The sequence below is a fragment of the Sapajus apella genome, unplaced genomic scaffold (assembly GCF_009761245.1).
Source record: "Sapajus apella isolate SASKATOON/1434 unplaced genomic scaffold, GSC_monkey_1.0 scaffold48, whole genome shotgun sequence".
In the NCBI taxonomy this organism is placed as follows: domain Eukaryota; kingdom Metazoa; phylum Chordata; class Mammalia; order Primates; family Cebidae; genus Sapajus; species Sapajus apella.
The window spans coordinates 12,656,366-12,679,839 of record NW_022436988.1 but is presented as its reverse complement, the minus strand read 5'-3'; the positions used below and the strand labels follow the sequence as shown (position 1 = coordinate 12,679,839).

The window sequence follows — 23,474 nt, the reverse complement described above, 5'->3', positions numbered from 1 at the left end:
AATGAATCCACTCCTGTGATAAAGGCATTAGTTCATACTAATAAAGGCATTAGTCCTGTGAGAAAGGCATTCGTCCATGCCTTTGATAAAGGCATTATCCATACTGTGATAAAGGCCTTAGTCCATTACCCTCATGGCCTAATCACCTCTGAAAGTTTTCACCTCTTAATACTCTTACAATGGCAATTCAGTTTCTCCATGAGTTTTGGAGGGAACAAACATTCAAACTACTGTATGGGCTAGTTGTGAAGGGTATATTAGGATACCTTATACACAAATGCGTATGTATGAACATAAATATAAATATATGTGTGTGTGCTCATGTGCATGTATATATATGTATAGACACACACATCTAATTATCTTGCAAATAGGTGCTATTTAGTAAATGAATGTTCTTTGTTTTCCTCCATATATATTAGTAATATTAAGGTATTTCACAGGAATGTGAACGCAAAAGCATTATTAGATGTAAGATAGTAGTGCTCTGCTAATTATCAAACAATTTTTAAAAAATTATGTTTTCATCTTGATACGGTGGTTGAGGTATGAGATCATATTCTCTTCCTACTCCCAAGATTTCCATCTCAGGGCAGCTATTAATTATTTTAATGCAGTATTTTCTATTCTTATAATTACTGTACCAACTGAATTTAGCTGCAAAGTTCCAATTTTACAATACTTTATGCTACTTTAAAAAACTTTCTTTAATGTACAACTAAATGTGATGTACATTTTATACATCCCATGATGATAATTTGACAATTCAGTTAAAGTAATATTTGTTGAATTTAGTTTTCTTCAGCTCTTACTGCCCTTTTCTAAAATTGGGTCTATTTTCAACAGGAAAATTTAAGCCATGTAAAAACACCACAAAATTTGATTTCAAAAAAGACAAGATATTGCTTTCACAATTGTAATGGTAGGAAGGAAGTAGCACCATAAATACATGTAATCACCGTGGTAGAACACTAAAATTCTAATGGGGGCACCTTACACTCATGACATAAACTAATAAAAGGCATCATACATGTTATTTTGTAAAATGCCAAAATTCTTAATCTAGGTAAGTTTGGAGAATATGTTCATTCACGGATGCTACTAACCCTCATGTTATATAAAAGAGTGCGTCTTCAGGTGGGTGATTTCTTTGATGAAGTGCAAGCAGTACCTGGCCAGCCTGTGTTTCATTTTCACTTGGGAAAAAGGTAGTTTAACTTGTATGCCTTTCCAACGAGTGTAGCTCACTATCATTGCAACACCTAGATTCCCAGGCATCAGTGTTCTCCTCATCTCCTCAATATGATGAGAGATGGCCTTTTGTCAGTGCAAAGCCATCATGAAATAAATGTAGGGCACACTGGGATATTCTGAGTTCTCTTCCCAATATTATGCCTAGCGTTAATACAGAAAAACAGCAACTTTCAGTGGACAAATCTGAACTTGTAGTGTAAGCCAAAGTTTCTGGAATGGTAATTTTGTCTTACAAATAAACGTTAGCATAGTCATGAAGTAACTAAAACTGAATGGAAAGCAGCATTAGATCCATCAAACAATACAAAGTTTTGTTTACCCTTCTCCAAAAGTGTAACTTATTATTTAAGTTAGTACTCTTTGTTTTAAACGTTTGAACAATAAATAAAATGATAGATGTGTGAACCTGCTTGTCCTGGTGGGGAAGAATTTTGGAGGGAAAAAAAAATATTAATAATGTTGCAGTCAGAAAGAAGACAAAAAAATAAACAAAAGCATTTTATCTTTTCCCCAAAGGTTGGGGTGATATTTAATTATGACATGTCACAATGGTAATAATAACAATTATATAAATGCTTCTGGTAATTGCACTTCTATTAGGAGGCTGAGTATTTTTGGTCACTATTGTGCCACCTTGTGGTCACAAGAGAACACATGTTTTTCCATGAAGTAAATCCATTAAGTTTTAATTTATCCCCCACTGCTACGGAATGATATTTGGAAAAATAATTTGGAAAGCTTGGTGTCAATAATACTGATAAACAAAATATAATGGGTGCCATTCAAGTCAGAAAATAGCAGGCACTGAAAAGCAACAAATAACATTGTTCTAAGTATAGACTCCATGTACTAGATTTTCCCCTGCTACCTCAACATGGATTACATATTTAGAAGATGAATTTGTAGTTTATTTAGACTGCCATTCTCAATCTACAAATATAGACATGAAAATCTGGATGACATCCGTTTAGCATCTAATAAATAATTCAGCATTCTCTTTATTGCAAGGGAAAGCAGCCAAAATTTAGGTATTGATTACCAATATTGTGTTAAAATTATTGTGCTAATGCATATATAGGTATAGCTTAATACACATGATTTTAATGGCATGAGTAAAGATTTGCTTTATAAATATGTATATTATAATCTCATAATTTTTATGCATTTCAAAGAATTGTGATATTTGCTTAGGGGTTTTTTCTGTTTTCTAAATCCTACTTATGTCAGTATCCAAATGTGATGAACAGAGAAAAAGGTAGGATTGGCCACCTTCCCATAAAATGTCTGCTAGGAATTAATATATTTTGTAACAAATTCAGACATTTAATGGCCACTTCCTTATACCATCCGTGCTTATTTGATTCGGGCTGTAGTTTCTCTTTTTATTTAAAGATAAAAGTATTAGGAACAATAAAGTCTCAAGAATTCTGACATTATAAGTAGTGTCTGGGGGTGCATGTTGGTGTGTGTGTGTGGTGTGTGTGTGTGTGTGTGTGTGTGTGTGTGTGTGTAGAATGGGGATAGAGGAGCAGAGAAAGAAGTAGTATATAAGAGACTTTAATGCATTCTCACAGATATACCGCCATGCTAGTATTGGTTTTAAGTCTGTCCAGACAAATCTCTGTCTCTTTGTCTCTGTTTCTTTGTTTCTTGACATTATGTGTATCAATTTCTCTCTTTTCTCTGATTTTCTTCTACCTCTTATTCTTACTATATCTTAGTCTCTCTTTCTCTGTCTCTTTCTGTGTCTCTGTTTCACTCTCTCATCTGATTTAGATTGAACTCTAGGAGCTCAAGTAATCTAGAGTCGAACCCTAGCCCTGTGCATTACTGATGATGTGGCCTTGGGAAAACTCCTCAAGCATCTAAGCCTCAGTTTCTTGTTAAGTAGGGGTTAAAGTACTTACCTCATAAAATTGTTGTGACAATTCAATGGCACATTGCATGTTGTAAAAGCCCTTGAGACAAAATCTAGCACAGAGTAAATGGCCAATAGACAGTGTTTATTTTTATTTTTGTTTTCTGTGAAATGTATACATTTTTAGTATTCCAGTCTGTACCCAATCATAAGATGCTCTCTAATACTGCCTTATTTATAGGTATAATGTTATAAGTGAGAGAGGTAGCTCACAGAATTTTAAAAATGAATCTCCCATGTACCTCTTCTAACCATTTTATCAATAAAACACTCAGAAGAAGGTAAATCATGCTTTCATTTTTTTAGTAATCTATCTAAAATCTTTTCTCTTCTTTAGTCCATTCTTTTTTCTTTGTCTTTCTTCCTTCCTTTTATATTTCTTTCTCTCTTTTTTCTTAAATTAATGCAGCCAGTGAGATAACAATTTTCAACAAGTACTCGATTTTTATAGAATTCATTAATTCATGCATTCATATATACCATGCATCAGATCCTTTATAGACCTTTTGAAGGTAATAATGAACTAAATAGAAAAAAAGGTATTTCCCTTATGAAACTTAAAATATAGCAGGAGAGTGGCTGGTCATGGTGGCTCACGCCTGTAATCCCAGCACTTTGGGAGGCCGAGGCAGGTGGATCACCTGAAGTCAGGAGTTCAAGACCAGCCTGGCCAACATGACAAAGCCTGTCTTCACTAAAAAATAAAAAAAAAAAAAAATAGCCAGGCATGGTGGTGTACCCCTGTAATCCCAGGTACTTGGGAGGCTGAGGCAAGAGAATTGCTTAAACTTGGGAGGTAGAGGTTGCAGTGAGCCAAGATCATTCCACTCTGCAGTCTAGCCAGGGCGACAGAGTGAGACCCTGTCTCAAACAACGACAACAACAACCAGATAGATAGATAGATAGATAGATAGATGATAGATAGATAGATAGATAGATAGATAAACAATGACATAGGTTGGAATGACACCTTCTAGTAATCAAATGGAGATAGGGAATTATGTCATGAGATAGAGCCAGAATCACTGTAACACTGTGAGGTTGAGGCATGTCTTAGTTCATTTAGTGTTGCTAGAAATACCTGAGGCCAGGTGTGGTGAGCCATGCCTATAATCCCAGCACTTTAGGAGGCTGAGGAGGGTGAATCACCTGAGATCGTGAGTTCAAGGCCAGCCTGACCAACATGAAGAAACCCCATCTCTACTAAAAATACAAAAAATTAGCCAGGCATTGTGGTGCACACCTGTAATCCCACCTACTCAGGAGCATCATTTGAACCTGGGAGGCAGAGATTGCAGTGAGCTGAGATTGTGCCATTGCACTCCAGCCTAGGCAACAAAAGCAAAATTCCATCTTAAAAAAAAAAAAAAGAAATACCTGAGGCTAGAAAATTTATAAAGAAAAGACGTTCATTTGGCTCACTGTTTTGCCGGCTGTACAAGAAGCATAGTGCTGGCATCTGCGTTTGGTGAGAATCTCAGGTTGCTTCCACTCACAGCAGAAGGTGAAAAAGACTTGGCATATGCAGAGATAGCATGGTGCAAAAGAAAGCAAGACAGCAAGAGGGAGGTGCCAGGCTCTTTTTAACAACCAGCTCTCATGGGAACTTAGAGAATGAGAACTCACTCATCCTCCCCATGGGGCCAATTCCTCATGAATAGATAAATAGAAGGGCGTTATTTTATTCATGAGGGATCGGCCCCCATCACCCCAGTACCAGGCATTAGGCCCAGCCACAAACATCAGTGTTCAAATTTCAGCGTAAGATTTGGAGGGGACAATATATAAATGATAGCAAAACATAAGGGAACTCATTAAAGGAGATGAGAAAGAGCAGTCCATGAGGTATGAGAAAAGGCAGAGAAGAATAGTTACTTAAAAGCCAAATAAAGAATGCGGTCCAAGGAAGAGCGAAGCGATGGGTTGTCAAGTGACAGGACCAGGCATCAGACACTTCGGCAGGAATGTCTGGGGTAAACTGGTAACTGAGGAGGATTCAACAGAGAACGAGAGGTGAGAAAGCAGAGAAAACGTTTTAAAAGTCTTGATGCTAAGGAGGGAAGAAAAATGAAGTAATAGCTTGAGGGAGATGCAGGGTCAATAGAAGCTTTCTTCCACCCCCCACCCTTTGTATTTTGCTTTCTTTTGTTAGTGGGAGGTAGTTCAGCATGTTTATGAACAGATGGGAATGATCCCTCTCTAAGGAAAAAATAGATAATGTAGGAGAGAAAGGATAATTAAAGATGCAGAGTCCTTGCCTACATGAGATGGGATCTAGTCTACAAGGAGAGGGGAGTGGTAATAGCTCATCTTAGCTCCAGACACAGAAAGGGAAAAGCAGGCACAGGTAGAGATGCGGAGGTGGATTTCATGTTGGGTGAGAGAGAACATAAGGTTGAAGTTGTTCTCTCTGCTTCCACTTTTTTTCAGTGTAATGAAAAGCAAGGTAATCAGATCAGAGTGAAGGATATTGTTAGAGGTTTGAGTGCAGCAGAAAAGGTTCAAATACTTGTGTCAGAACTAGGAGATTAAGTGGACTGCGCAATGAATAGGATTGTCAGGCAATAGAATAGGATTGTATTTTCATTGTTTTAAAAATTGAAACAGGACATCACTCTGTCACCCAGGGTGGAGTGCAGTGGTGTAATCTTGGCTCACTGCAGCCTCAACCTCCCAGGCTCAAGTGATCTCCCACTCAGCCTCCCAAGTAGCTGGGACTACAGGTGTGCACCATCAGGCCCAGCTAATTTTTGTGTTTTGTTTTTTTTTAGAGACACTGTTTCACCATTTTGCTGAAACCAGTTTCTAACTCCTGAGCTCAAGTGATCCACCCACCTCAACCTCGCAAACTGCTGGGATTGCAGGCATGCACCACTATGCCCAGCTAATTTTTGCATTTTTTTCAAATAGAGACAGGTTCTTACAATGTTGCCCAGGCTGGTCTTGATCTTCTAGGCTCAAGTGGTCTGCCTGCCTTGGCTTCCCAAAGTGCTGGGACTACAGGTGTGAGCCACCTGCCACTGTTGTACTTTTAATGTAACACGAGCCTGAGCATGGCTGTATGTTTTTCTTCATCTATAACATGTGTTATAAAGTTTAGTTTCTAAGAACTGATCCGTTGAAAAAAAATCCAGCTTTCCAAAATAACATGTTTCATTTTTGTGAATGACACATGCACACACAATTCAATAAAAGAGATGACTAATTTTATCTGCCATTGAAACATTAATTGTGAGGATCTAGAAATACGTGGCTAGATCACCATCATAGCTCAGGAAGAACCTCTTGCTACTTAAGTACAATAAAAAGCAGGGTTCACTGTCTCTGCAACATACCAGCTCTTCATCCTTTTTTCTATTGGGTCACATATTACAACTGTTGAAGGGAAATAGGTAATTGGTTGGGACTCTACCAAAAACACATATCCTCACCCAGGGGTCTGTGTACTATTTCACAAGCTTTCTGGTATATCATATTAAAACATAATAGAAGGGGCTGAGTGCTGAACACATGAGCTAGAGAAGCAAGAGCTGTTTAAACTAAAATTGTCCTAGCACAGCAGCTGCCTGGCTATGTGGGTTGATGCTGGAACTAAATAGCAATCAATGGAGAAATGGAGATTTCTGTCAAATATTTGTTCATCTTCATAATCATTTTACTTAGTTTTTCCGTCTACGGATTTGCTGTTTTTTTCTTACACACTTGTGTACAATGTCAAAACTGCTTCTTTCAGTTAAACCCAGCCCCCACCATCCCCACTTTTGGGAGTAAGAGTGGAAGCAATTTTTTTTTTTTTAAGGTAGAGACAAGTTCTCCCTATGTTGTTAAATTCAGGAGCTCAAGTGATCCTCCTATTTTGGCCTCCGAAAGTGCTGGAATTACAGGCATGAGCCAGGCCCCCTTAATGGATTTAGTGCTGCCTTGCTTTGGGATATACTCTTTGATATCCCTTTAGAACAAAAAATTGATTTTAAAATTCACTTTTCATGCTTTCAAAATTTGCTTTTATGGGACATATAGTTCAGTAATACTAAATTCTTATAGGATCATTTGCAATCAAGCAAAACATAAAGAATAAAAAGGTTCATTTTTCACTGAAAGTGAGAATGAGAGAAAGGGATGGAAAGGATTCCAGTCTGACAATAACTTTTTAGTGAATAAATGAAGAATTCGTAAAGGGGAGTGTGGGACTATGATAGAGCATGCATTGTAGCTACCGTCCCAATGAATAATGTTCAATATATATTTAAAGTATTGAAAAAAGGCATTTGCAATGTAAACAAATCTCTACCTTAATATACTTTTTGTGACTGCCGTAAACTCAATTGCAGTATGTGTGTGAGGTACATTTGATGCAATATGTCAATGAGGGACATTTAGTTTCCAGTAAAGCTGCTGTTTATCAGGTGGCTACAGTAAATCATTGATTTTTTTTAGCTATCATAGCATATAAGCAAGACAGAGGCTCACAAAAACTTGTTGGTATGCTTGTTTACAAATATTTACAGAGGAAACACTCTTGAAAATATCAAATGCACTATCTTCTTAGTTCTTGGCTATTTGCAATGAAAGCTGCCAGTCTACTAAGTTTTTCCAGGAGCCTGTATGAAGGAATCCCATATCTATGTTAAGAACATTGTATTGAAGAGATAGAGAGAAATGCCGTTTTTAAATTCATATGTAGTTACTGGCCATGAAGAACATAAGTAGCTCCCTTTAGTCTGGTATACTCTACTGATACCGTAATGATACTAACAATAGTAATAGCATCTTTGAATGGACCATAAGAGATATCAGATTAAAGTCAATATGTAAAAAACAAACAGAAGAAATAATACAGTGATGTCATTGAATGTTATAGGACAGGGGTCCCCAAGCCCCAGTACTGGTTCATGGCCTGTGGCTTGTTATGGACTGGGCCACACAGCAGGAGGTGAGTGGCAGGTGAGCAAACATTTCCGCCTGAACTCTGCCTCCTGTCAGATCAGGGTGGCATTAGATTCTCATAGGAGTGCAAACCCCATTGTGAACTTCGCAGGCAGGGGATCTAGGTTATGTGCTCCTTATGAGAATCTAGGAATACATGTAATGTGCTCGAGTCATCCCAAAACCATCACCCAGAACCCCCCCCTCCTGTCCATGGAAAAATGGTCTTCCATGAAATCCGCCCCTGGTGCTACAATGTTGGGGACCATTGTTATATGACTAAAAACATCCAGGTCATGGAGAATTAAGTTAATAACTTATATTTACCTGTGTTAGTATCATAATCATTTAAATTGTATGACTCCCAGGGGACTTAAATTCATGCAGAAGTGTTTAAAATAGATTCTAACTACTATATTTCTAGTAGATCAAATTGTTACGATGGCCAAATGACAAAAGGTAAAATTTCTGCCATTTTAGTTGTACCAAAAAGATCAGAGAAAAGTAAAGAGAGAACCTTAAGAAAAGTCTTGTTCAACTCCCTCTTCCTGTTTGGAGAATAAAAATCAGGATAAGAGAAACAAATTAACTTGTCCATGGAGTTTTGATAAGTATTTAATCTCAATAATCACTAAATCCTTTTTATTTTATTTTATTTTGATTTATTTTTTATTTTGAGATGGGATGTTGTTCTGTTGCCAAGGCTGGACTGCAGTGACACAACCACTGTTCACTGAAGCCTTGATCTTCCAGGCTCAAGTGATCCTCCTGCCTCAGCCTCTTACATAGCTAATACTACAGGAACATGCCATCACACCTTGCTACATTTTACAAATTATTTTTAGTAGAAACAAGGTCTCACTGTGTGTGTTCTCAACTCCTGGACTCAAGTGATCCACCTGTCTGAGCCTCCCAAAGTGCTGTGAACACAGGCATGACCCACCATGCCTGGCCACTAAATCTTTTTTTAAACAACAATTTTTAATCCTAAAATATAAAGGATTCAGAGGAATCCCATATTGTTTGGGGTAATTAGAACCACTATTTCTATTTCATTGGAATAGATTCTGAAAATCAAAATTTCACCAAAATTTAATGGATCAGTTTATTTATCTTTATTGTCTGATAGATTCCCTTCCTATAATTTCTCATGAAATACAATCATTTATTATTTTTAAATCCCATTTATCTTCATATTTGATTTTCCCCTTCTGTTGCGTTTTTCTTTAATTGATTCCTTGAAGCTGTTCTGAAATTTTCACCCATATCTGCCACATGATTTGATTGGCTAATTGTCTTCTATGGAAGCACACCTATTATGAAACTGTTACAAAAACATTTTTTAAAGTCAATTTCAGGTAAGCAAACCCATCAGACATGATCTTACTGAAAACTAATATTTTCAGAAAGCTTTTTACTTATTTTCAGGGACTGTCTCTGGGTTTAGCATTTCATATTATTAACAGTGCAATGACAAACCCAGGGCACGGGAGTTAATAATGGGATGTGCTTTTTTCTCTAGCTTTTATAGAAAATATTCAAATGAGCAGAAGTTTTAAAAGCCCTGTTCAATACTGAGCTTTAGAAATTAAAATAAACTGACAATTTGACTCTGACAAAGTAAGATTCAATTAGGCTTGAAGATAGGTCAGTCTAAAGGGGCTCAGGGAGAAATAAACTTCTATTAATTTTTAGAAAAATCTAGTAAGAACAAGCCATTTGTGACTTTGTAGTTAGGTTCTTAGAAAAAGTTTACTAAGATTTGCTTTCTATGAGGTGGTAAAAGCTGCAAAATGAATTATGGTGAAAATATGCATTCTACTTTTTATTTTTCCTTATTAAATTTAGCAAGGAAATTTTCCTGAGCCTTTCCCACTAGTGAATTTATTGCTTTAGAACTATTTCTGCTTTCACTCATTTAATAAAGATCAAAATATTATATGAATGATTTAATTGTTTCTAGACAGATTTTCTTCTCCTAATGAGTAGAGAAATATGAATTCTGCAAGCTCTGAAAAAGCATTTACCCAGGGTTCTTTGGAGCCACCTATATAAATGAAAGATCAAAATTGCATCATGGTCTTAATAAGAAAAACAAGCATAAGAGGTAAAGAAAATGAAATCATATCTCTTTTTTGTAAAGTAATAGAGTGTATCAGGTTTTGTTCCTTATTGTGAAATAACAAATTTTTAGAGAAAACAAACATAAGAGAATAAAAACAAATTGTAATCACATCAACTAGGTCACTTGTTAAATTATATATACCCGTGCATGTGCCTCTGTGTGTGTCTGTGTGTGTGTGTGTGTGTGTGTGTAATATTGGAGCAAAGATATGGGAGCCTGACCTTTGCAAAATGCCATGGGCTCCCTAACCAGACACGGAGTACCCATCTCTAAATGATTTTTCATGAGAGAAAAATGTCTATATTGATTAATATATTGTTATCTTGAATTTCTCTACTGTAGACAACTCCAACTAATCTATGTACACATACACATGATCTATTTTGCTTATCATAAGTTATTTCGCATTTTTTTAAATTTAAAAAGTAATGCATTCTAGTATCATTTATCTTAATTACTGGAGGATTTTTTTGGTACCTCTTAAATTTTACACCTGAGGAGAGTAGTGTCTTACTTACCTCATCCTAATCCTGGCCTTGAAGTCAAACATAGCAAAAGATAAAAACATAGAAAATGAATTTGAGCCCTCAACTTCATGTTACAGAAAGCTTCTTTAAAGATGCTTTAGTGAAAAGTATTAAGAAAATATGTAGACTTGTATGTCAGTTTATACTTCAGAAATCCATATATTTGTCATATTTATATTTTTAGAAACTTAATTGGATGACTAGATGGTATTTAAAATGAAGGCCTAAAAATATCTTGTACCTTTGTCCAAAAGTTTATCTGTTGGAAGCTGTCAGCCATTCACGTACAGAGTTTATAAGAAAATAATTTTAAATTGTATGCATTTTATATTGCTATGGTATCTGTGTACCATATTTCTAAATATCATTATTAAACTAGTACTTCTTAAAACAAAAAAAATAGACAATGATATAAACAGATATAGTTTTTTAATCAAAGAACTAAAATCATACAATGGTACAATATGCATTCAAAATTAAATGAAGTTCTTACACACTTTGCAGGATACGCTTTTTGGTTGCAGAATAATCTACTTTATTCGGTTACTGTTTTTGATGTTTCTTTTACATCACTAAGTACTCTTAAGTGTAACACTTAATGATTACTAGTGAGATCATATTCAAGGTATTTTGAGTTCTTAAATGCAAATTTTAATGATCTCCAATATGATCAAACTCAAGATGTGTTATGTTGAAGCAATCCAAAGTTAAACATTTGCCCGAAAATTTCATAGACTCCTATGTCCCTCTATGGAACAGCAGACTTACAACAGTCTAGTGATAGATTTGCAAAAATCAAGAAACTATACAGTGTCAAAAAATAGATCAAAAGTTTATCTTCATGGAATCATTCATATTCATTGATTTTATTGACTGATATTGATAATATCCCTAATATTCTATTTTATGAATCCATTTGGAAGCCACTTAATATGTAAGGATATTTTATCAAAGGATGTCAACTACAGACAATAACATATATTAGTTTTCGTTCTGTTTTGTTTTTTTTTTTTCTTTTTTTTATATGAAGTTTTGCTCTTGTTGCTCAGGCTGCAGTGCAGTGGCACGATCTTGTCTCACTGCAACCACCGCCTTCTGGGTTCTAATGATTCTCCTGCCTCAGCCTTCCAAGTAGCTGGGGCTACAGGTGCGTGTCACCACACCCAGCTAATTTTTGTATTTTTAGTAGAGACAGGGTTTCACCATGTTGGCCAGGATAGTCTCAATCTCTTGACCTTACAATCCACCCACCTTGGACTCCCAAAGTGTTGGGATTACAGGCGTAAGCCACTGCACCTGGACTTTGCTTTGAGACAGGGTCGCGCTGTCACCCTAGCTGGCATGTGGTGGCATGATCACAGCTCACTGCGGGCTTGACCTTCTGGGCTCAAGTGATCCTCCTGCCTCAGCCTCTAGAGTAGCTTGGACCACAGGTACACGCCACCAAACCTGGCCAATTTTTCTATTTTTTGTAGAGATGGGGTTGCTGTATGCTGCCCAGACTGGCCTCCAACTCATGGGCTCAAGTGATCCTTCCACCTCGGCCTCTCAAAGTGCTGAGATTACAGGCATGAGCCACTGCACCCAGACACATTTATTGTTTGTGTACATATTTACAATCATTATTTGGTTCATCCTAAAAAAAAAAAATCTGTCTGAATTTTATCTCTACTTAAATGAGGAAGCAACAACATTTAAATAGTCAAGTTTACTCAGCCTCCAGGAATCAGGATGAGAGACAGTACTCACATCCTTTTTACTCAATTTAGCCTGATGATCCATAGAATTACTGTAAGTCAGCAATCAGCAAACTTTTTTTTTTAATAAAGAATCAGATAGTGAGTGTTTTAGATTGTTTGGGTCCACATATAGCCCCTGTGTCACCCACTCAATTCTGCTGTTGCATCTGGGAAGCAATCAGAGGCAATCTGTAACTGAATGAGCATAGCTGTGTTCCAATAAAACTTTATTCATGAATACACATAACTTCAATTTCATAAAATGTTTAAATGTCACAAAATAGTATTCCTCTTTTGATTTTTTGCTACCTTAAAAATATAAAAACACTGTTAGTGCACAGGGTACGTATAGGTTGTAAGCTTGATTTGGCCTGTGGGCACAGCTTGCACACTCTTATTTTTCTTTCTAGAAGGGAACATGTGGCGCCCTTACTTAAAAATATCAGAAAAGCTCAGGGTTTTCTTTTCTACAGGTCTAGTAATATAGGAATATTCTCTGGGAAAGCATAAATCTTGGTTCTGGGTCATTTTCCTGACCCAGACATGTTTCCATCAATAATTATCTTGCCCATATTGTTTTTCATGAATCAAAGGAGAGAGATATATTTCAGAGTAGCCGATATGTAAGGGAAGTCACGCCACACACACACACACACACACACAAATTAGGTTTTTTTTTTCTTTTTTTAGGAGTGGATTTTTAAAATAAAAATCTTCCAATTATGCTATCTCTAAATGTTTACTTCTTTCTGGATGTCTACATTTTCCATTTAATTTAGTTCTTCAGCAGCGCTTCTGATACAATCAATTGTATTCAGAAAGTTTCAAGATAACTCTTCTAAGGTATCTGCTACTCCAGATACTTCAGTCCTATTACCAGGAAGCATTGCAAAGGTTTTCCTTGAAGAATCTGTGTGTAGACAGCAGGGAGGAGGAGGAGAGGGGAGAAACAGAAGAGTGTACCATTGACGGTCTATTGTCAGAGAAGCTGCTGTGTCAGTGACATCTGTGGGCTCTCCAGTCAAATACATGGTGACCCTGATGCATCCATGGCTAAAGGCAAAAGAGCAACTTCTCCTCTCTGTGGCAGCAGGCTCTCCTGTTCTTCAGCTGATGAAAAATTTCTACAGAAGGAAGGGGACAAAGAGAAAAGGAGCTGGAATCATGCAGGTCTTGAACTGTATTTTCAGAGATGAACCCAACGATTAAGAGATATGAGTAGAAGGGAGAGGTTGCAACCCACCTCTCTGCCCGTTTTCTGCTGGCTCCAGATAACCCTATACTGAGAGCTCAGTTTTTAACTAGCTTATTCAACTAGGGGCTCCTCTGTTGCAGAGCTAGGACATAGAGGACTGAGGCACTGGCTTCATTTGCTCTTTGGTGCATTTGATCTCACCTATAAACGGAAACAAATGCATGTCCCCTGTTTGTCCCCAACTACTTTTCACTTGCTTCACCACCAATCCTCTTTCTATATTTTGCAGAGAAAAGAGCAGAGCACTCTACCTTATGGAAGGCAATGGTATCAGGGCCAGCTTTTTTTTTTTTTTTTTTTTTTTGTAATTGAAGCCACTGCAGTAGCTTTAATATACCCACAGTTCTTACTGGAATCAAGGCCTCTGACTATTCAAGCCATCTACCTTCTTAGCAAGTTAAGATTGGGACAAAACAATTCTAGTTCTAGAACTTGTCAGCCTGAATCGAACCATCACAAACCAATCACACAAGGCTGCTCCCTTCAGCCCAATAGTTGCTATCATTTTCCCATGACGGGAATGGACTTGTTAGATCCTTTGGAAAAAAAACTCACCGGCAAGTACATCTCTCTGTCTATAGGTCTTTTCTATCCAGAAAGTTGTTGAGATCATCGGTAGTGGGTGAAAACGTGTCCTTTCGGGAGCAGTTTTTTAGACCAGAAGCATTAGTTATGGAGTTTGTCATTGTTGTTGTTCCTTCCAAGGAAGAGAATAAAGTGTAATCACACTAGGTCATGTGTAAATTTATGCTGTTTTTACTGGCTCTTAACCCTTTTCCTTCCAGGAATTGTTAAGTTCCTTTGCAGTCATATATCAGCCCTTGGGTATGTTCTCACCAAGAGTGACTGTTTGACGGTAAGGTCCCTCAGTAGACCAGCAGAATACAAGTCAGGTCATGCAACTGACTCCCTGGAAATTGCGTAAGAGAAATAAATACCCAGGTTTTTGTACAGAGAGGAAATTATGAAATCGAGCATGAATCCATAGACTCTCTTAAATTCTCCTGTGAGAAAAAAAGTTTTTCTTGGTTGAAGGGGGTTTTCAGTGGAATTAGGGGTAAAACCTTTTGTGTGAAAGATCTCCAGTTCCTAAGTTGCTGGAAAGCCTGCAGGTCAGGCAGCCTTCTGATGGAGACTCGGAGGGGGTCAGGAGACAGGAGCAAGCACAGAACATCTGTCAATGCTTAGAGTTCTTTCTTTTTTTCTTTGGTTTTATGTCATGATCTATAAGTCGACTCACAGCGAATTGCTTTCCATTATGGAGAAATATTTCCAACAATGATTTTTTTTTTTTTCTTGCTGACTAGATTGTCTCACCCTGTGGGGCTATGGCGTGGTTTTATATTATCAAGTGTGCTTGGTGCTTTTTCTGCGTGTTGCTTTGATAGGCAATACTTTTCAGTGGAGCCTGTGGAGCTGAAATCATATAGGTTTTGAGCTGTATTTTCAGAGATGAACCCAATGCTAAATCCTGGTAGTAATATAATTCAGAGCCGTCCACCTGGATCACCGGCTATGTTTGAGTTCCAATCCCCTTTTTGTAGGACTTGAATTAATGTATGGACTATGGAGAGAAATAAAAGGAACAAAGTCAAGCAATGCTTAAGGAAAGAAGATAGAACACAGAGAGGGGTAAACTAATTTCTGTGTTTAATTCACTTAGAAAAGAGCGCTGATTCATTTTGAACCCAGGATTAAAGAGACTTGTATAAACTTCCATTATACTGTCTGGATTTTGAAACTATGGATACGGCATTGGGGACTAAGCCTGTTGGGCTAAATGATACTTTGACCAGGTAGATGTTCAGATTACTTCTGAAAGAAAATTTAAATAATATGTGCATTGTAGTTTAGTCTAAAGGAGCTGCTTAAATTACGTGTACTTAGCTCATGTTTCACTGACGTGTTGAAGCTGTTTAACCTCAGAGCTTTACAGATCGTTTTACTTTTCAAAAATACCGAGAGTTGCCAGTATCTATTTTGAATTTTGCATATTTTAGTACATCATAAATATATGTGTAATGAGTGAACAGGTGACTTTTTAAATTGTCAAATGTAACTGGACTCTAAATACCATAAAATCAAGATCATTAAGGCAGGTTATGAGAAAGAGTCTTAGAACTGACCAAAGCTCTTCTGTTAGAACTAAGCAACTGCAAATCAAATCTTAGCCTTCTTTATCTTTTTATGAGGCTTTACGATGTGTCATCATTGGGTCAACAGAAATAATTGTGTACATGCATGTGTTTGTATGTGTGTGGCTGCATATTCATGTATTTTTTTAATTTGCTTTCTGCCAACTAAACTATTAAGTATATACCTTCCTTAGCTTAATCTGTGCAAAGGAGGCACTATCTTTATTTTATATAAAAATAATATACAGTGAAAGCAATAGTTTTGGACTTTGATAGGTAGGACATATTATTTTTCAAGGATTTTTTAAAAAACATTCTTACATGTTTAAAAAACAGCGCTCTTCTCTAAGTGAATTAAACACAAGGATTTTTAAAAAAAACATTCTAACACATAAAAGAGGTTTAGTCTCAGTAAATGGGAAAGCTGACGCTCCTAATTAATTTTTTCCCAAGCTGACTTAACAGGCAAAATGTGAGTATTCACATATTTCTGTTTACATGCAGGGAAATGGCAATCAGATTGCAAAAAAAAAAAAAAAAAAAAAAGCATTATTTATACTATCAGTTCCTGCCTTACTAAAACTTGGTGACTCAGTTATGCAAACCATACAAAAGAATAGACTTTTGTATTATTACAAGTTTTGAAATGAGATTTTGCAGATAAAAAGATCAGAAGCTGAAATACTGGTGATATAACTTAAGTCTATTATATAAATTCAGAGTTGTTCTAGCACTAATCCTAGAAACAATTTCTAAAAACATTTGCTTAAAATAATTCATTTAAATTTCTTTAACACTTAAAATGAATTGCATGTAGCTCAAATCCAAATGAAGCATAAGAAATGTCCAGATTTGAGCCTAATAAGCACTTTAAAAATCTAAGCACCTGTATTTTTTTAGCCTTATAATTTCTGCTTTAATGGCAATCAAGTTTAAAAAATGTACAGTTCCACTTATTCATACCATTCCTTTATAAAAGGCAGATTTCAAGTAAGCTTCTAAATGGATGTATAATGTAGAAACTAATATTTTCTGGCAGTCCTTGGTTCCTGAAAGTTGTACTTCATCGTATGTGTTTTAAACTTTTGTCAAAATAGTCATGAAAGATATGTTACTTTTGTGTTACAAGGTAATATATTAGGGGCGGGCACTCATAAGACAGTATAAATCCGCTTGTCTAAACTTAGATGAGGCTGTGTGCATTGTAAAATGTCACAGAGAGTTTTGGGTCAGTGACTATTTTGCTGAAGGAACAACACTTACTTTTAACTGATCACTTTTCTGCAATAAATAGCAAAGTAGGTTTTTGTAGCTGTAAACTGTGTACACAGATAACCAGAGGATAGTCTGTCATGGAGCTAAAAGTTTCACCTGAAAACTTGCATTTTCTTTTAATAGTCATATCATGCTATGAATATTATTATGCTATCATAAACCACTAATGTTATTGGTAGTCGTTGGGTGCAGCATTTTATTTTCGTATAGTTGCAATATAAGTTTTATTTATTTGTAATTTATACACTAGGGCTTTGAATATTAAAACATAAATTTATTGGAAGACTGGAATTAAATCTCAGTTGAGGATGAGTGCCTACATAATGGAAGCTGGTCAATGATGAAGGAAACATTCAATTAAACCCATAGATACTGATAAAATTTATTTTTAAAATGTAAGAAACTCTTGCACAGGGAAGCATGAAAATTGAGCCAAGCATTTGGAATTGAGTCCTGCATAAGGAGCAAAAATTCAAATTTCATATATTTTAGAGTTAGGAGAGAAATAATGTGGGGGATATGTGGGGGAGAATTAGAAAGTGGCTTTGAAAAATAGAGGTCTTATTTTAGGTTTCTAGATTTGTCTGAGCAGAGATGATAGCAAAAGTTATACTCTGCAGAAAGTAGAGGAATAAGCATTGAATTTGGTATCAGCAGGCTAGAAATCCACATGTATAGTCCCATTCACATGAGGAGATGGAATACAATTTCTATATCTCCATTTCCTTTTAAGTAAAAATTGGAATGTGGAAATCATATTAAGAAAACAAAAATGGAAGTGAAGATAACATGGTAGGGCTGCAGCCAGAAGCAACAGAAGAAGAAATGACTGTTTAATGTTCCAACAGCCCTACTTACACATCATATCCTTCTGCTCAGTCATCTGTAGATCTCTCCTTGTGTCAAGAATCAAGTGTCAGTTCAGCATCTTTGCCTTAAAAGACTAAAATCTAGTTCAAGTTTAATGTTCGATCTTAATATTTCTTTAAATACATTTATGAATTTGTTCAAATTCTGATCAATTGTGAAATCCATTTTATTTTTTTCTCTGTTTCATGCCAACCTGTACTATCAAATACAGAACTAATATGTTGCTAAGTTCCTCAGATGCTTACCTCTTCATTTATGACTTTTGTACTTAATTAAGCAATACATAAAGTTATTGATTTATAGACTTTTGTATGCATGTCTTATTATCCTAGCTAACATGTTTAATTTATTCATTTAGCATTTTCATCATCATTAGTGGCAGCAGCAATAGTAATTGAATAAATAGATACCTTTGATTAGGTGATCACAAAGTGGTAAGAATTTTACATATATTATTTCTCATTCTTATAACAATCTTTCACAACTAGTAAGTGGGAGGTTGCAAACACGTGTCAAGTTGACCCAAAGCTCAACCTCTCCCCACTGGGCAATACCGCTACTATCATCAAAGTCACATAATTTAGAACATCCTTGAGATTCAATGCATTGGAATTTCATTTGAAAGGACTGCACTAAAAAAAAGCTTTAAGAGCTCATAAGCTTTGACCTAGTAATTGCACATCACAAATCTATAAGAAAAGAGAAAGATATGAAGATAAAAAATCTCCAAGTCCAGGCAATTCATGCTTATATGGGTTAAAAAAAAAAACTGAATATAAAGGTATAAGGATAAGTGACAATTACAGTTCATAAAATATATGTGATCATTAAAATATATACTTCCAAATAATTTTAATTGCATGACAGATGTTTAGATAATATAAAAAGTGTGATGCTCGTGTATTAAAAATATGACACAATTGATCTTAAAATTATAGAGACTAGGTGCAGTGGTTCATGCCTATAATCCCAGCACCTTGGGAGGCTGAGTTTGGAAGACAGCTTGAAGCAAGGAGTTTGAGACCAGCTTGGTCAACGTAGTGAGACCCCATCTTTAAAAAAAAAAAAAAAAAAAAGTAGGTTAATTTTTTTTAATTATAAAACATAGAAATAGAGGAAAAGGAGAAAGGTATATCAAAACATTTATTTATAATAGTTGTCTTACAGTGGTGGAAATATGAACTTATATTATTTTCCACATTTATCAACATTCTTCTACATTTTAAAATGCTTATCTATTTTCCAAAATAGACATGCATCATTTTAGCAATAATTTTAAAAAATACCAAAAATACCCTTTTAAAAAACCCACAAGCTCTTAAAGCCCGTATCTCAAAATCTAGGCATTCAAGTATGTACATTTTCTTTCAAGAGTATCATTACAGTGTTGTTGACATTACTCAAAATATGTTTTGCATTTTCTTCATAACTTGTGGCATATTCCATAAATATCTACAATAGTGACTAGCTTTCACTGTCTGAAGTTTGTGTTTGTTTTAATTTTTTGTTTTGTTTTTGTAAGTTCTGGAAAAAGCCAAGTTGTATGAGTCTTAATGATCTTCCAAAGAAGTATTGTTAAGCAATGAGACATTCTAACAGGTGTTTTAAACATTGGATTCAGTTTGCTAATTGTGGCATCTCTCACTGGAAAGCATTTCTCACTGTGCTGTAGAGGGGGACTATGGATGCTGGTGGCAGTCTCATTTTCCCTGGTGGCTACTGATGGGTTTGTGTCTCCTTTAGAACCAATAGTTTCTAATGAATATTTTCTTGTCTCCTCTACTTCCTCCTTCCTTCCTATCCGCCCTGGCTTCATTATTTTCCCATGCAAATGTACGTGCAATATACAACATCAGGATAGCACATCCTGTAAAGCACAAAAGCAGTGTTTGTTGTCTGGAAAACCCTCCATATATGCTAGCTTATTATTAGTCTTCTTATTATTGCTTAATTACTATGATTAAATAGTGGTACTACACCCTTCCAGTTATATGGCTTGCTTTTCCCCAGTGATAATGAGGAGTCTACGCATAATGATTGACATTTTCTCAGCTGGTACCTCTTCTAACCAATGACCTGCACGTATGGTAGGGCTACCTGATCTAAGGAACTGCCATTTGTGGTTATAGAGGGTAAACCGAGGCTGTAAGGTCATTACCTTTGGGAGACCTAATGCATACCAGAAAAAAAACAGATGAAATGATCATTGTAATCACTGAATCAAGAAACATAGTAATGTAGGGCCTGGCCCTAAAATGAATATGGCATTTTCAGAGGGTAATCGTCTCATTCACATGAGATAAATGAAGTCTTCCAGAGCATGAGAGAAGAGGTAATTTACTAAATAATAACATGGATGCTCTGAAGTGTGAGCTTCTTAAAGCCCCACTTACTGTTTTTGGTTTTAACATGTTTGATGGAAAATAATGGTCATAATAATATAAGGATAAAGCAAGCACTCAACTATTTTCTCAATAAATGAGTGTATGATTTTGTTTTATGTATACATACAAACATATGAATAGTTGCAAACACAAGGGTATCTCACTTACTCAGAAGTTTTCCTCAGCTATTCATAACAGCAAATACAAAGACTAAGCTATTTAAATGCTCTGAGAAGCAAAATAGATTCCATAAATCCAAATCTTGAAGCTTTGTTACCCAAAATAGAGGTTGACCAAGCGAAGGTAACTCCAAATTCAGCATCTGTTCATACGACTTCAAAAATGCATCTTTAGATATGTTAAATTATATTTGCTTTTACATTACTTCAGCAACCTTGGTTACATAATTTCTCAGCCCAGTGCAGATTAGAATCAACAAATTAGGCTGAGCATGGTGACAGCCTGACAGATTAAAGGTACATTATCAGAAGCAAAAATGAGAACTGAAGGCTCACATTGACGGAGAGGAAAAACAAGCAGAAAGTCTTAAATAAGCTTAGTCTAGGGTCATTTAATGCGGAGGAAAATGCTCTACTGTACCTTGATAGGTCTACTGTCTTGCAGGCAAAAAATGAAATAGCTTATGTTTATTATAATCACATTAAGTAATTATCAAAAGTTATACTAACACATACTGTTCTTTTCATTTCATCATGTAACTGACATTTATTCTTAGAAATGACTTATAATTTATACACTTGATTACCTGTATATAGAAAGGTCTGGGAGCATAGCAGGCATTTGTGAAATTAATTGAATGAGGAGATACTCCGGTCTTCTGATGCGTTTTCAGCATCCTTAATATCACTATATATAGTAATATGTCATATTTATTAAATCTTCCATTACAAAGACTTCCCCATAAATCCTGCTTCATTCCATTCTTCAAATCTCTTTAAAATTATTGTTTTAATTGTTGCCTGATGCATTTTAGTGCTTAATCATAAGCTGCCTTATATTGTCATTTGATCATTTAAATGTTTCCTTCTGCCTTGTCTGTCTTCTCAATTGGACATTTGAACTCCTAAGGACAGGAATTTCTGCCCCTAGAACCCTTCCACCTTTCACCTCACTTAGCATGTAGCCAAAGTACCAAGTAGTTATTTCAACAAATACATTCATTGAATTTAATATGAAGATTAAATATTACCAATGTGGCAAGTGAAACTTAAGGCCAAAACTGTTTTCCAATAAGTAAGCTTGCATACAATCCCTTAAAATACCACAGTAAGTGGCTTGTTCTCATAGCAGCAGATTGCAAACTCATCCTGTCTACATTTCAGGGCAATCTGACAATGATTTATTTATTATCTATTGCTACTGATTGTCACTTTTAAGATTAGAAAGTGGTTAATATCCATCGGATACAAATGCCAGGAGTTTTTTTACCATTTATGTGAAATTGAACTCTCTCTCTCTCTCTCTCTCTCTCTCTCTCTCTCTATATATATATATATATATATATATATATATATATGGTTAATGGAAGTCTGAAAATACCTCTAATTGTTGGGCATCTTTATATAAATGCAAAAGAAAGATTTGTGCTTCTAGTGAAACAATCACCTTCTGCGTCACACAGCTATTCACAATCTGACTGCAGATCCAGATTGTGACTAATATTTGGCTCTAATGTTATAGGTGGTTACCGTGGAGAGAATCAGTAAGAGCATAACTGTCATTTCCTTGGAAAAATTTAATCCACAGATGGATCTCAACACCCAATTGCATTCATATCCAAGACTAATGGGGATTTTTGCTAAATAAGGCCTGACTTGGCCAAAAAAGATAGACTCTGAATAGAGAAATCTGTATCATGCATCACTTGAAAAGATATATTAATTCAAGCACTGAAAGCATTGGCACACAGGAATTTTCCTAATAGGGACATGATGAAAAGTCATTTATTAATTAAAATGCATTTATATTTCCTTTTTAAAAATAAAGCAAAAGAGTTATTCAATGCTACCATGCATTTAGAAAATTTCACTTGCAAAATTTAATCCTTCATACTTCCTTATTTAGCTAAGTAATTAAGATAATGATTCTACTTAGATTGGAAAGTTGGAATTCAACTCATTAATTTTTCCAGAACCTTCTCCTTCAAGAAGTAAGCCTTGCTGCGCATCCTTCAGTCCCCTGGGAGGAGAGAAGCTGGGGGATGTGATGCTGATAATTGACGAGAGAGACCAGGATTTTCCTATCCTATGAAACTATCTTGGCCTGTGGTGTATTCATGCTATTTAGAATAGACGACTAATGCAAAATCATTTCAATCCAGCCTGCATAAAAATGGCATCCCTTTCGGAGTGAGTGACTGATTTTCAAAGAGAGCTCATTACCTGGAACAACAAGAATAAAGAAAGTGTTGCCTCTCTGAATTCATACGGCTTGGAAAATTCTTAGCCATCTGCAGATGTACCAACTGAATCATAATAAAGAAGAAAAAATCTATAAGTGATTAATTTTCTTTTTCCATTTGGGCTTAACGTATTTTAAGGGATAATTAAACTTTTGGCCTGTTTCTTAGAAGTCCAGGAGGAAGCATATGTCAGAAGAAGCTTATTGAACTGAGCTGTTAACTCGTCCATTATCCTTTGGTTAATCTAGAGTTAACTTGTCAATCCTCAGGTTCTTTTAGCTTTAGGGTACAGTCTAGGTTCTTAACATCCATCAATTTTACAGTGTTAATTCAACCTGTTTATAAATAACACATAGCTAAATAAATGTTAAAGTAGGCCTCCCTTAGGGCAAGCATTATTCCCAAATGCGTGGCAACAGAGTTGGTAACAGGGCTTGGTGAGCAGCATAATCTCAATAAACAGAAACCACATCGCCATTTGGCTTTCAGAGCAGCCACACTGAGTACTTCGTCTATCGCACACCCTTTTAATTTAAGTACCTTGCTCAGGGCTAAGAAAAGAGGCACACTCCGTAAGGCAGGATTAAGTGCGTATCTGCAAAGCCTAAGCAACCATATTTCACCAGCACCTCCTAGGGGCCACG

The 23,474-nt window shown here is 35.9% G+C and overlaps 1 long non-coding RNA gene across 1 annotated transcript; it reads right to left on the bottom strand.

The window, feature by feature from the left end:
• Window positions 1-12,699: 12,699 nt before the first annotated feature.
• Window positions 12,700-23,026, bottom strand: LOC116525744. The gene is made up of 3 exons (XR_004257801.1): window positions 22,811-23,026; window positions 14,300-15,308; window positions 12,700-13,613 (listed from the first exon to the last, which is right to left on the bottom strand). It is a non-coding gene; the product is annotated as an uncharacterized LOC116525744 (long non-coding RNA).
• Window positions 23,027-23,474: the final 448 nt, after the last annotated feature.